Genomic DNA, 11,998 nt, shown 5'->3' with positions numbered 1-11,998 from the left:
TATCTCCAGAAATTGCTCAATTTTGGCAGGTCTGCCTCTAACCATGTGTGTGGTAGATTATGAAGAGAAAATATCCTCTCAAATAACTAGATCCAGAGAACAGATTGTATCAGCAAGTATTTCTTACATGTTCATTCTGTAGGAGATGCTATAGCAAATGTTTTATGTTGATTATTTCATTTAATCTTAACCATTGTGAAATATAGGTACTATTAATAACCCTATGTAATAGATGAAGAAACTGGGGCACAGAGAGCTTAGGTGACTTGACCAAAGTCACACAGCTAGTGATTGGTGGAGGTGAGATTGAATGTAGGCCATCTGATAGGAGAATCATACTCTTAAGTACCCACAACTCCTCTTTCATCACAAAACCACTATGTATAATGGCCTCTAACTACCTCCTAGGAAAAAGGGCAAACATTTGAGAATGATGATAGAGTCTGAAGGTCAGAGTGGAAAAGACCTCAATTATTATATAATCCAGTCCTGTAAAGGAAGCAAAAGAGGATCAGGAATGCTCATTTATCTGTTCAAGTCCACCCAGCTTTCATGGGTGACTAGACGCTGTTCCTGCAAATCTCTTTCTACTCTAAGAGTTATAGGATGAAGGCTCATTAAAGATTCATGTTCTATAGATAAATTTCCCTGCAGTCCTTTATTTAATTTGGCTTAGTGCATCTAAGGAATTGACTAATGTCACTGTAAACATTAGAAGGCTTAGGACGCCAGTTATGGGAAAGAAGGAAATCATTATTGATGAGAATTTGGAAGAACTGAGCCCCTAATTGCATAGTGACATCCCATTGTCTCCAACTTCTATATTTCAGGTGAATTTGTGATATTCTTTCAAAGCAGAGGCATTCTGGAAGAAGATGCAGATTTTTTGAGTTGAGTTATAGAAATAGTTAATATTCTAGATGACAGAATACAGCCACCGATGTGAATACTGCAGTTCACATGAGCTCCAGAGGCTTGTCTCTTCTCTGAAATCTCTTGTGTTGCACAGAAGAGGGCTTCCTTTTTTTCCTTTTTCCTCCCCAAAGGCTTTTATGATGGGCATTTTTAATTAGGACACTTCTGATGCACAAACAGGATCTACCCCTGACAGCTTCCATCTCAACACATGTTTTCCCTCTCATTCATCCATCTTACTTGTCAGCCTCCTTTTCCCTCTGTGACTATGTTTGAAATGCTGTCCCACACATCCTTCCATTACAGAAAGGAAATTTGACACCTGGGGAGGCAGTATTTCCTCTTACTGTCTAACTGTGCAGAGGGCATACTGGCTATTTCTCAAAATACCACAGTCAGCAGTATTGAAAACATTAGTGCTTTGTAGAGGAAACCAACGAATTTTTTTTTTCTGATGAGATGCAAATTGTACATTCCATATCTCCCATCAGTGAGAACATCATTTTGCCTTGAATAGTTACGCAAGCACCTTCAAATCAATTAAGGGGCCGTGACTGCTTTGACATCCCATTAGCCCTTGCCTTTAGTTATGTGTCTATTAAAGGCAGGAATAAAAGTGATTTTGCCAGTCAGAGGTGGAGTTTCAAATATTCTGGTGTTCCAACTCTGATGAAGAAGGATGAATTTAGCTGCCCTGCTTGTTCCATGGATGTTTATCTTACTATACGGCACTCTGTAATGGGCAGATATCAAAAAGATGTGGTTTCTTGTTTCAAGGGGCTTCTAGTATAGTGGAAGAATCTGAGTTTCAGAAATGTCCAGTGTCATGCCTAAAGTTACATCATTTGAGTCTTCTTACTCAAATACTTAGTGCTCATTTGAAACAGCATTATAGAAACATGTGACTGGAAGGTTATCCTGCTCTCTGGGATTCAAATTCTTCAACAATTGAGGTAATACTTATTTGTCAAATTGAATATTCATGGTGTATTGGGCAAGGGATAGAGTGGTTCAGTTTGTGCTTATAAACATTTATCAGATGAATTGCTCTTAATTTTCTGCTTACTAAAGAGAATCAGACCTATTTTATTGTGCTTTAAGTATAGGAGAGATCGGAAGTAATGGCAAAATCAGATGGTTTATGTGGTGTAATTTTAGAGGTATGGAATGGTCCTCTGAGTCTGAAAAAAAAATATTCTTAGTGCTATGTTCATGTGCCAAAATTTCAACCACTATGATATTACTTTAGGTTTTCAGCTTGAGGAGGATGGGGCTGAAGGTAAGCTTTGATGTCGAGGGAGTAGGAAGGGAAAAGATAGTAGAGAAAGGTTAGATATTGCCCACATTTAGAACACAGTAAGTACTCTATGATTGAGTGATTGAGAATTTTAAGTGTAAGTCAAGCTGCAAAGTACTACAGAAACACGAAAGAGGAAAGAATTCTTACTAGAGATAGAGGAAGGTCATTAACAAGTGACACTTTGAACATTGATCAGTTGGGTTGGATTTTAATAAAAGAAAATTAAGGGAGAAAGACCATCTAAAGAGAAGAAATATCATAGCTCTAGAGTGAACTGATTTAAAAGCAAGGTGAAAATGACTTAAACCAGTTGTTCTCCTCAAAGTGTGGTCCAGGAACTCTGGGGGTTCCCATGATCTTTTCATGATAATATTAAAGTGATATTTGCCTTTTTCACTTTCATTCTCTTGTGAACATACAATGGAGTTTTCTGGAAGCTATATTTTGTGTGATATTTCAAAAGATTGAATGTGAATGCAAATATGAGAATTTACTTGTTCTCCATTCAACTGGCTATTAGAGATCTGTAAAACTGAGAATACCATTCTTTTTTTTTTTTTTTTTGAGAATACCATTCTTTTCACTTAATATATTTTTATTTCAGAAAATAGGATTTTACACCTAATATGATATTTATATCAGCATATAGTGAATTTATTTTTATTTAAAATTTAATGGTATAATGTTTAAAAATTTTGTTTAATTTTTATTGTAAGAATTCACTCAGTGATATAAGAACCACTAAGTCTGGGAAGAGTGTGCTGGCTGTTTCTCAAAATAGCACTATCAGTAGGACTGAAACAATACTTTGTTTAGGGAAAGGGCAGTTTGGGAATGTTTAATAGTTTTTACATGCTAGGAGGGGTCCCAAGGGGCTTCCTTGGTGGCTCAGTGGTAAAGAATTCACATACAAAGCAGGATTCAATCCCTGGGCCTAGAAGATCCCTGCAGAAGGAAATGGCAACCCACTCCAGTATTCTTGCCTGGGAAGGAGGAGCCTGGCAGGCTACAGTCTATGGGGTCACAAAAGGGTCTGACACCACTTAGCTACTAAACAACAAAAGGATCCTGAAATAAAAATGTTTAAGAACCACTGATCTAGTCTGAGTGTAGCGTAAAGTATGTAGTGTAGCTGGACAAACCTAAAGAGGGTGGTTTGAGTGTTGAATGCCATTAGCAAAAAGCATGGCTTTTGTTTTGTAAGCAAAGAGGAGCTGAAGAAAGTTTGTGTGGAAGAGATTGGCTTGATCAGAATTGTGCTCTGGAAGAGAATTTTGGCAAGAATATGAAGAATGGATTGAAGGAGGGAAGGAAATGAAGACAAAAAATACCCAAGAAGAAGCTTTGGCAGTGTCTAGATAAAGACCTGACATGGAGCAGGAGCCATGGGAATGTAAAGAAGGTAAAATATATATATATATATATATATATATATACACACACACACACACATACAAGGCATTAGTGAAAATGGTCATTGATTGAATGGAAGGCTGATGCATGCATGCTAAGTCACTTCAGCTGTGTCTGACTCTTTGTGACCCCATGGACTGTAGCCTACCAGGCTCCTCTGTCCGTGGAATTCTTCAGGCAAGAATACTGGAATGGGTTGCCATTTCCTTCTTCAGGGGGTCTTCCCAACCCAGGGAACCTGTTCTTTACCACTGTGCCATAGGGGAAGCCCATATAAGGCTGAAGGAGGGATCAAAGGTAACTCCAGATTTTCTTGCTCTATCAACAAAATGATCAAACACATTATTTGAGGTCTTAAGGGCAAAGCTTTGAGCTAGATGCTATTGTTAAAATGCCAGGCTGCCTGATGTAAAACTCCATCTCTAGTGGTCACTAGCTATGTTAGGCAAGTCACCTCATTTATACTTTACTCTCCTCACCTGTAACATGGTGAAGACATTAGTACCTGTCTTATAAGGTTGATGTGAATAGCATCGTCAGTAATCAAATGCTCAGAAAGGAGCCTGACTCATAGTAAGTTCTTTGTAAATGTTTGTCAAGGAAAAGATGGGGTGTAGGAGAAAGGGTGATACAGAACTGAGCATAAGAGGAGCCTTGCCTGGATGTGGGAGCACAGGAAGGCAAGTGATTTTACTGATTTGTATCATTAAACATAGGTGGGGTCCCCTAAATCAATCTTCAGCTCTAATGCTTAGTTTATCTGACTTAAGGCAGGGTTGGCTGTTGGAAATCTTAGGTAAATTTTCCAAAAGTTTGTTTCTGTTGATTTGAGCTTTTGCTGGCAGTTTGTGCTGTCATTCAGCCATGTCTGACTCTTTGTGACCCCACGGACTGTAGCCCTCCAGGCTCCTCTGTCCATGGGGACTCCCCAGGCAAGAATACTGGAGTGGGTTGCCTTGCCATCCTCCAGGGAATCTTCCCAACCCAGGGATCGAACCAAGGTCCCCTGCATTGCAGGCAGATTCTTTACTATCTGAGCCACCAGGGAAGCCCAAGAATACTGAAGTGGGCAGCCTCTCCCCTCTCCAGGGGATCTTCCTGATCGATCCAGGAATAGAACCGGGGTCTCCTGCATTGCAGGTGGATTCTTTGCCAGCCAAGTTACCTTTAGCCAGATGTTTTAATTAAGCTAGAATTTCAAAGAGTAGAGGATTGTGGTAATTCATGCGCTTGGGAGGCCAATAGGAAGTGGTAGGAATGATAGAGGATACTGACTGGTGGTTTACTTAAAATGGTCTTATGTTCTATCTTTAAATTTATGTGGATTTTGCATTTTATTGACTTAAAGTGGCTTACTTAAAGTGGTCTATGTTCTATCTTTAAATTTATGAGAATTTTCATTTTATTCTGTAATACATATGAGTTTATTTTAGTTGTAAATATGTTCTAAATTACCCATTATTAAGGAAAAAGATGCTTCAGAAAGAGACTCCATGTTTATTGAGTACCCCCAGCACACTGCCACATACCCCCAGAGGTACACTGATTTGAGAAGCTCTGATTTAACCCAATTATACAGCCCTGTAGGGAAAAAAGAATCAACTCTGTATATGCTTTAGTTCTTTGCAGGAAAAACAATGAATCATAAAGATTAATCGTGTCTTTTCTTGTGAGTTTAATAAATAACATCGGTTTACAGGAAGGATGAAAAGTTGATATATGTAATTAATGCTGAGTGAAAAATGCTACAGTCAAAGATTTGTACAAAATGCTGTCTTTTAAAATATATGGAGGGGGTGCTTTTATTTTAAAATTCATGAAGAGTTGATTTTAAGCTAAGCAACATTTTCTGCAAAGGTAATTGAAGACACCCCTTTCCCCAATGCAGTCATTCTACTTCCAAAAGGAAAGGAATAAAGTTCTACAAATAAGCCAGCTTTCTGAATAGTGTTCAGTCCCAGGGAAAGGAATTTAAATTGGATTTCAATTATAAATAAATTTTCAATTATTATTATGAGTTCTTGCTAATACAAAGGGGAAAATGCACCAATATATAACAGATCAGGTGGTCAATCTTGATTATGTCGTTAATAGTGGCACTCCAAATTGTGAAGGTAATGACTTGTGTGCCTTCTGATAGAATGCAGTCAGAAAACACAGTTAACCTTAATCTAATCAAACTTTTAAGCCTAACTTCTAGTTTCCATCCATCCTAAAGATCAGTCCTGGGTGTTCATTGGAAGGACTAATGCTGAAGCTGAAACTCCAATACTTTGGCCATCTCATGCGAAGAGTTGACTCATTGGAAAAGACCCTGATGCTGGGAGGGATTAGGGGCAGGAGGAAAGGGGGACGACAGAGGATGAGATGGCTGGATGGTATCACCGACTTGATGGACATGAGTTTGAGTAAACTCCGGGAGTTTGTGATGGACAGGGAGGCCTGGTGTGCTACAATTCATGGGGTTGCAAAGAGTTGGACATGACTGAGCAACTGAACTGAACTGAACTCTAGTTTCCAGATTTTTAGGAACTAGAGGGACAAGTCAAATGATACCATAAGGAAATAAGTACACAAATCCAGAATATAGAACCTTCTAGAAAACAATTGAATTGATTCTTCAAAACCTCAATGCAGAAAATTGTGTCTGTGTGTACTGGAAAGTGTTTTGAAAATCTTGATTAGATACTAGTTAATAAAAATAAAAGAACTTGAAATGCCAATTGGGGAAAATTGAAGGTGGTCTAGATATTGAAGAAGAGTAGGGAATTATCACTCATTTTCTAAGGCTGACAAATGGTATTAAGATTATACAGGACATATACCTTAATTTTAGGATATGTGTGCTGAAATAGTTAAGCAATAAAGTATCATGAGATCAACCACTCACTTTCAAATGATTTAGGAATAGAATTAGAGAGATAAATGAAAAAGAAAGAGAGTGAGAGAGAGAGAGATCTTTCCAAAAATTGGAAAAAATATTAACAATTGAATTTAGGTAGTATTTATATGGTTGTTTCTAGCACAATTTTTAATTCTTTCATATATTTGGGTTTACCCATCGAATATGTGTTAATCATTGTGTTAAATGGGGGGAGATAATGGTGACAAGAACAAACAGGACCTCCTTGCTCTCATGGAATTTCAAATTGCTTGAGAAGAGTTCAATAGTGAGATATGCATGTAAACGACTAATCATGTGTTGCAATATGTTACGAAGAAAAAAAAAGAGTGAAATGTTATGAGAGAGAGTGATAGAGGGACACAAATTGGATAAGGATGGGGTAAGTGACCAGAAAGGACTTTCTGGGGAAGGAGGTTCTTTCAAAGAGGCTCCTTAAGCAATGTCTCTGACCCACAGGCAACTCTTGTTTTCACACTGTTCTTTCACTTCCCTGGGAAGCCTAGTAGCATTTCACTGGCCTTTGCATTAATTTTGGCATCTGAATTAGATGGTGAGCAATTTGAGGGCAGGCATTTGATTTATTCATCTCCAGATTCCTCAAAGCCTCATTTGACAGAGAAGTTTAATATTTATTAAAAATAATAATAATATTTGTGCAGCTCTTTACATATTTGAACTCCCTTTCCTATGGATGACTTCATTTGATGTGAACTTTAAAGTAGCTCTATGATGGATAATTTTGGCTAATTATGGTGCCCAATTGTTTAGTCAAACACTAACCCAGATGTTGTTGTGAAGGTATTCGTGGTTAGGGTTGATATATAATCAGTTAGAGCAGATTATTTTCCACATTCTGGGTGGCCCTCATCCAATCAGTTGAAGGGAGCACAATGGCCTGAGATTTTCCAAAGAAGTAGTTCTGCCTTAAGACTACAGCATAGACATTCAGCCTGAGTTTCCAGCTTGTTGCACTATGGAATTTGGACTCAATATTGAAACATCCATTCTTGCTTGAATTTCTAAATTGCTGACTTACTGTACAGACTTGACTGCCAAGCCTCACAATTGTCAATTCCTTAACCTCTCTCTTTCTCTCTCTCTATAGGTAGATGATCGATAGATAGATAGATATTATCCTACTAGTTATATTTTTCTGGAGAACTCTTGCAAATATAAACCTTGAGAAATAAGGACAGCCACTATTCTCACTTTACAGATAGCTAAAGAGAGGCACAGAGAAGTTTGGCTATGATTTCAAGCCCCATAGAGAGTATGTAAGACTAGAAAGAAGCCAAACCCCAGGCCTTTTAAATCAAGACTTTTAAAATGGAAGCAGTTTCTGGGTAAACGTCCATTCAACAGTCAAGAGCTCAAACATCCAAGACTGACATTTTAACAACATTGCCTCTCTGTGGCACTATATCACGTCTGGACAGTAATCCAGGTGACACTGAAGGGCTGCAGAGATCCACACACATATCTAACAAGCAATGTTTTGGTGGACTTGCTTTAGAGGTGATATAAACCTTTACCTGAATAAAGCAGTTACCTCACTGTAAATGTGTGTGGGGATATCAAGCCCTCAGCAAACTGAAAGATTTTTACCGTTTGCAGTCAGTACTGAAAACCTGGAAAGGATTTCTCCTGAGATATTCCATTTTTGATGGATTTTCTTTGTTTACCATGAACTTAAATTTTGCAGCCTAGACTTTCTCAGCTGAACTAACTGAACCACAATATCTGGAACAATAACTTGAGTGTTATTTGAAGTATGTTAGTCCAAACCTTGACTCTGTTCACATGAGGTGAAAAATCACAGAAGAGACAGTTACAGGCTGGTGGCCCCCTTTATGGGAAGGGAGTTGGAATCTAACAGACACTGGGGGGAGGGGATTTGCTCCACCCCACCCTTGGGTGGGAAAGCCCACTATTGGTGGTTTGGGGAAAGACTTAGTCTTCTTCTATTTCTCTTTGATGCCTGGGCTGAGCTGTCCCCTCCTGCCAAGGGTAGAGTTAGGTTCCATAGGCCAAGAGTAGATTTAGATGTAACTGAATCACTTTTCTGCTCATTTATCCAAAAAAAATCATAGGAATCTGAGATTCACTGGAGAAGCTGCTACCTATAAGGGAGAGAGTGTGCAGAAATAACAAAGCTTATGTGGTCTTGTACAACCTTCCTTTCAGTCTGTGCTTCATTTTGCCCATCTGTGAAATGATAATAATGGTCTTTTCCCAGGACTGTTAAGAAGACTAAAGGACACAATGCTATTCATTGACATATACTGAATGTGAAACTTGAGTCAGCACTGGGTCAATCCTTATCTTGCTTATATGTCCCAACAATTCCACACAAGGAAGAGCAGTTTTTGGTCCTGTTTTAAAGATGAGGATTTTGGCATTCAGTTCAGCTGGTTAAATCTCTTTCCTTGGTCACTAAATGAGTTGTCATCAGATAGTACCCTACACTCAATCACTGGAGAAGCTTGCCAGCCATTGGGTGCTCAGGACAGGATGATTTTCTCCTCCTTGTCTTTTGTCCCCACCTTCCTTTTCTTTTCTTTTCCTTTTTTTTTTTTTTTTTTTTTTGGCTCTTCTTAGTTCTCTAAAGTGGAATTCTAACCAGAAATAGCAGAAGGAGTGCAGTGATTTTCTCCAGCGAATGGGCCCTTCCTGAGGTTGGATTGAAAGCAACTGAGGACCCTACAATGCCAGATATGGGGTGGGGGAGGCTATGTCTAATGCAAAGAGAAATAAAATCTTTGAGTTCTGCAAATGCCACCCTTGTTCTGTGCTTCTAAGAAATTGTATATTCTTAAGAAATTATGTATGCTGGAGGTAAGGAAGTGGGTCTGTTATCTTGCAGTAGGTTAGCTTGCAGTAGACCTCAAGGTTTCATGTTAAATGATTTTTGATGAGGAAGTTGCCATTTCCTCTGACAATAATCTGCTATGTTCATTGCTCATCTCTTTATCCAACTCCGCTTGTAGGGCTTTGTCAGTCCTCATGAAAAGCTTTCTTTCCAGGCAGTGAGAAAGTTGAAGGTCTGAAGAAGGACACAATGCTGAGAATGTAGAAGCTCATGGAATTTGTTCTGTGATGAGACCCTCTCTAGTTCAGAGAAAAATGAAAAGCCCTTTCTTGCCATCAAATTTAAAGTTTATCGGGGAAAACTTTACACAGGAAAACAAACACAGGAAAAATTATTGAGAAAACATTATGCTTTCAGCCTTCCGATTCCTTTGAAAGAACCTCCATCAGAAGAGGCAGGGGAAGATGAATTCTGCAGCAAATGGGATGGGAAAGAAGGAACCACCCAGCATACATAGGGGAGGATTGAACCAGAATGTAAACTGGAGGCATTAGGTATTGATGTTGATGTTGTCCTTATAAACCCACTGGGTTGAAGAGGTGGTGCTCCAGCTTTCAGCCAATGACTAGTGAGTGTCCACATAATGAGCAGCAACCCCTACTCTGGATCTAGAAATCACATATGTGGAGTAACAGCCTCTGCTGGGCATAGCTGGCTAATTGTCTGAAGCCTGGATGAAGAGAGAGGATTATATTACATGCTCCAGCATATTACATTAAGCTGAGTCCTGATTCAGAGCCAATATTTTTGCTCAGTGATGCTTGGTGCTTTAGATCTCTCCCTGGTGGAGTTTATCTCCCTGAGGAAAAACAGTGATAGCTGTAAAGAGCAGTCCATAAACTATTTTTTTTTCCTTTTTTATTGGAAGATAATTGCTTTACAATATTGTGTTGGCCTGTGCCATACATCAACATGCATCAGCCACAGGTATACATAGGTTCCCTCCCTCTGGGACCCTCCCCCCGCCCCCCCCATCTCCCATCTCATCCTACCTCTCTAGGTTGTCACAGAGCGGTGGGCTGAGCTCCCTGTGTCACACAGAAAATTCCCACTTACTGTCTATTTTACATATGGTAATGTGTATGTTTCCATGCTATTCTCACAATTCATCCCACCTTCTCCTTCCCCTACCTACTGAAATAGGCTAATCAGTACCATCTCTCTAAATTCCGTACTCATGTATTAATATACAATATTTGTCTTTCTCTTTCTGACTTATTTCACTGTGTATAATAGGCTGTAGGTTCATCCACCCCTTTAGGACTGACTCAAATGCATTATTTTTTTAACAGTTGAGTAATATTCTACTGTATATATGTGCCACAATTTCTGTATCCATTCATCTGTTGATGGACTAGTTGCTTCCATATCTGTTGTAAAAAGTGCTGCAATGAACATTGAGGTATGTGCATCTCTTTCAATTATGGTTTTCTCAGGGTATATGGCCAGTAGTGGGACTGTTGGGTCAACTGTAACACTGGAGCACTTTTCTACCTCAGGATAGAGACATCTTCTAGAAAAAGGAGCACTGGGCTGAGAGTCATTTGTGCTACACTGGGATACTCTAGACCTGGCACTGCCATTGGGCGGGTGTTTGACTCAAGGTAAACCAGTTATCACAGAATTGCCACTTTCTCATCCATAAACTGAGAGAGAATGAGAACTTTCTTCAAATTACAACCTGTCAGAAAACCCAATGTGTACAACAGATAAACTCAGAGAAGCTTTGGTTGGATAACAGATGAGGAATTGCTTACCTTTCCTCTGCTCCTTCCCACTTTCCCTTCAAGTGGCTTCACCAAACCTTTAGACATCCATAGTTCCCAAAATAGCCTCCCATGCTAATCCGCCTAGAGATCACATAGTAGAAATGTTAGTCTTTTATTACTGTGGTTTTAGACTTGTGTGTGTTCTAAAATTTCAGTAGGAGAATCACCCTGAAGGTGATTTTACAAAGAAAATAGAAACATGCAAGAGGATGTCTATGTCCTGCAATTCCCAAGTTTGTTGTTGTTGTTAATTGTTTTTTAAGTTCAGTCCTTCTATACTATGTAAAAATCTGTAGTGATTTTGGTTCAAGTTAAACCACTTTGATACTATGCTACTGTGTGGGTTAGGGTTGTATATTGTTGGTTAAGGAAAAATTCTTCATGTTGGTCAGTCTCAAAAGGAACAGTATGATGACAAAGGAATTCCCAGGTGGCTCAGCCATAAAGAATCCTGCCAGTGCAGGAGATACAGAAGATGCTGGTTGGATCCCTGGGTCAGGAGGACCCCTTGGAGGAGGAAATGGCAACCCACTCCAGTATTCTCGCCTGGAAAATCCTATGGACAGAGGAGCCTGATTTGTTAGCCCCTGGAGTTACAAAGAGTCAGACACAACTGAGTGACCATGTACACATGCATGTGATGACAAAAGCTTATCTGTTAGGTGTTTTATCCTGACTAGGAGAAAGAAAGAGGCAGTGCAAATAAATAAATAAATAAAACAGAGGCTTATGGAAGGAGTTGTATGATAGCTGGCTTTTGAGTTAGAGTTCTCACTAGACCAAACTGTCAGGTTAAAAAAAAAAACCAACCAACCAAACAAACAAAC

The sequence above is a fragment of the Muntiacus reevesi genome, chromosome 3 (assembly GCF_963930625.1).
Source record: "Muntiacus reevesi chromosome 3, mMunRee1.1, whole genome shotgun sequence".
NCBI lineage: Eukaryota > Metazoa > Chordata > Mammalia > Artiodactyla > Cervidae > Muntiacus > Muntiacus reevesi.
This window is presented reverse-complemented; position numbering follows the sequence as displayed.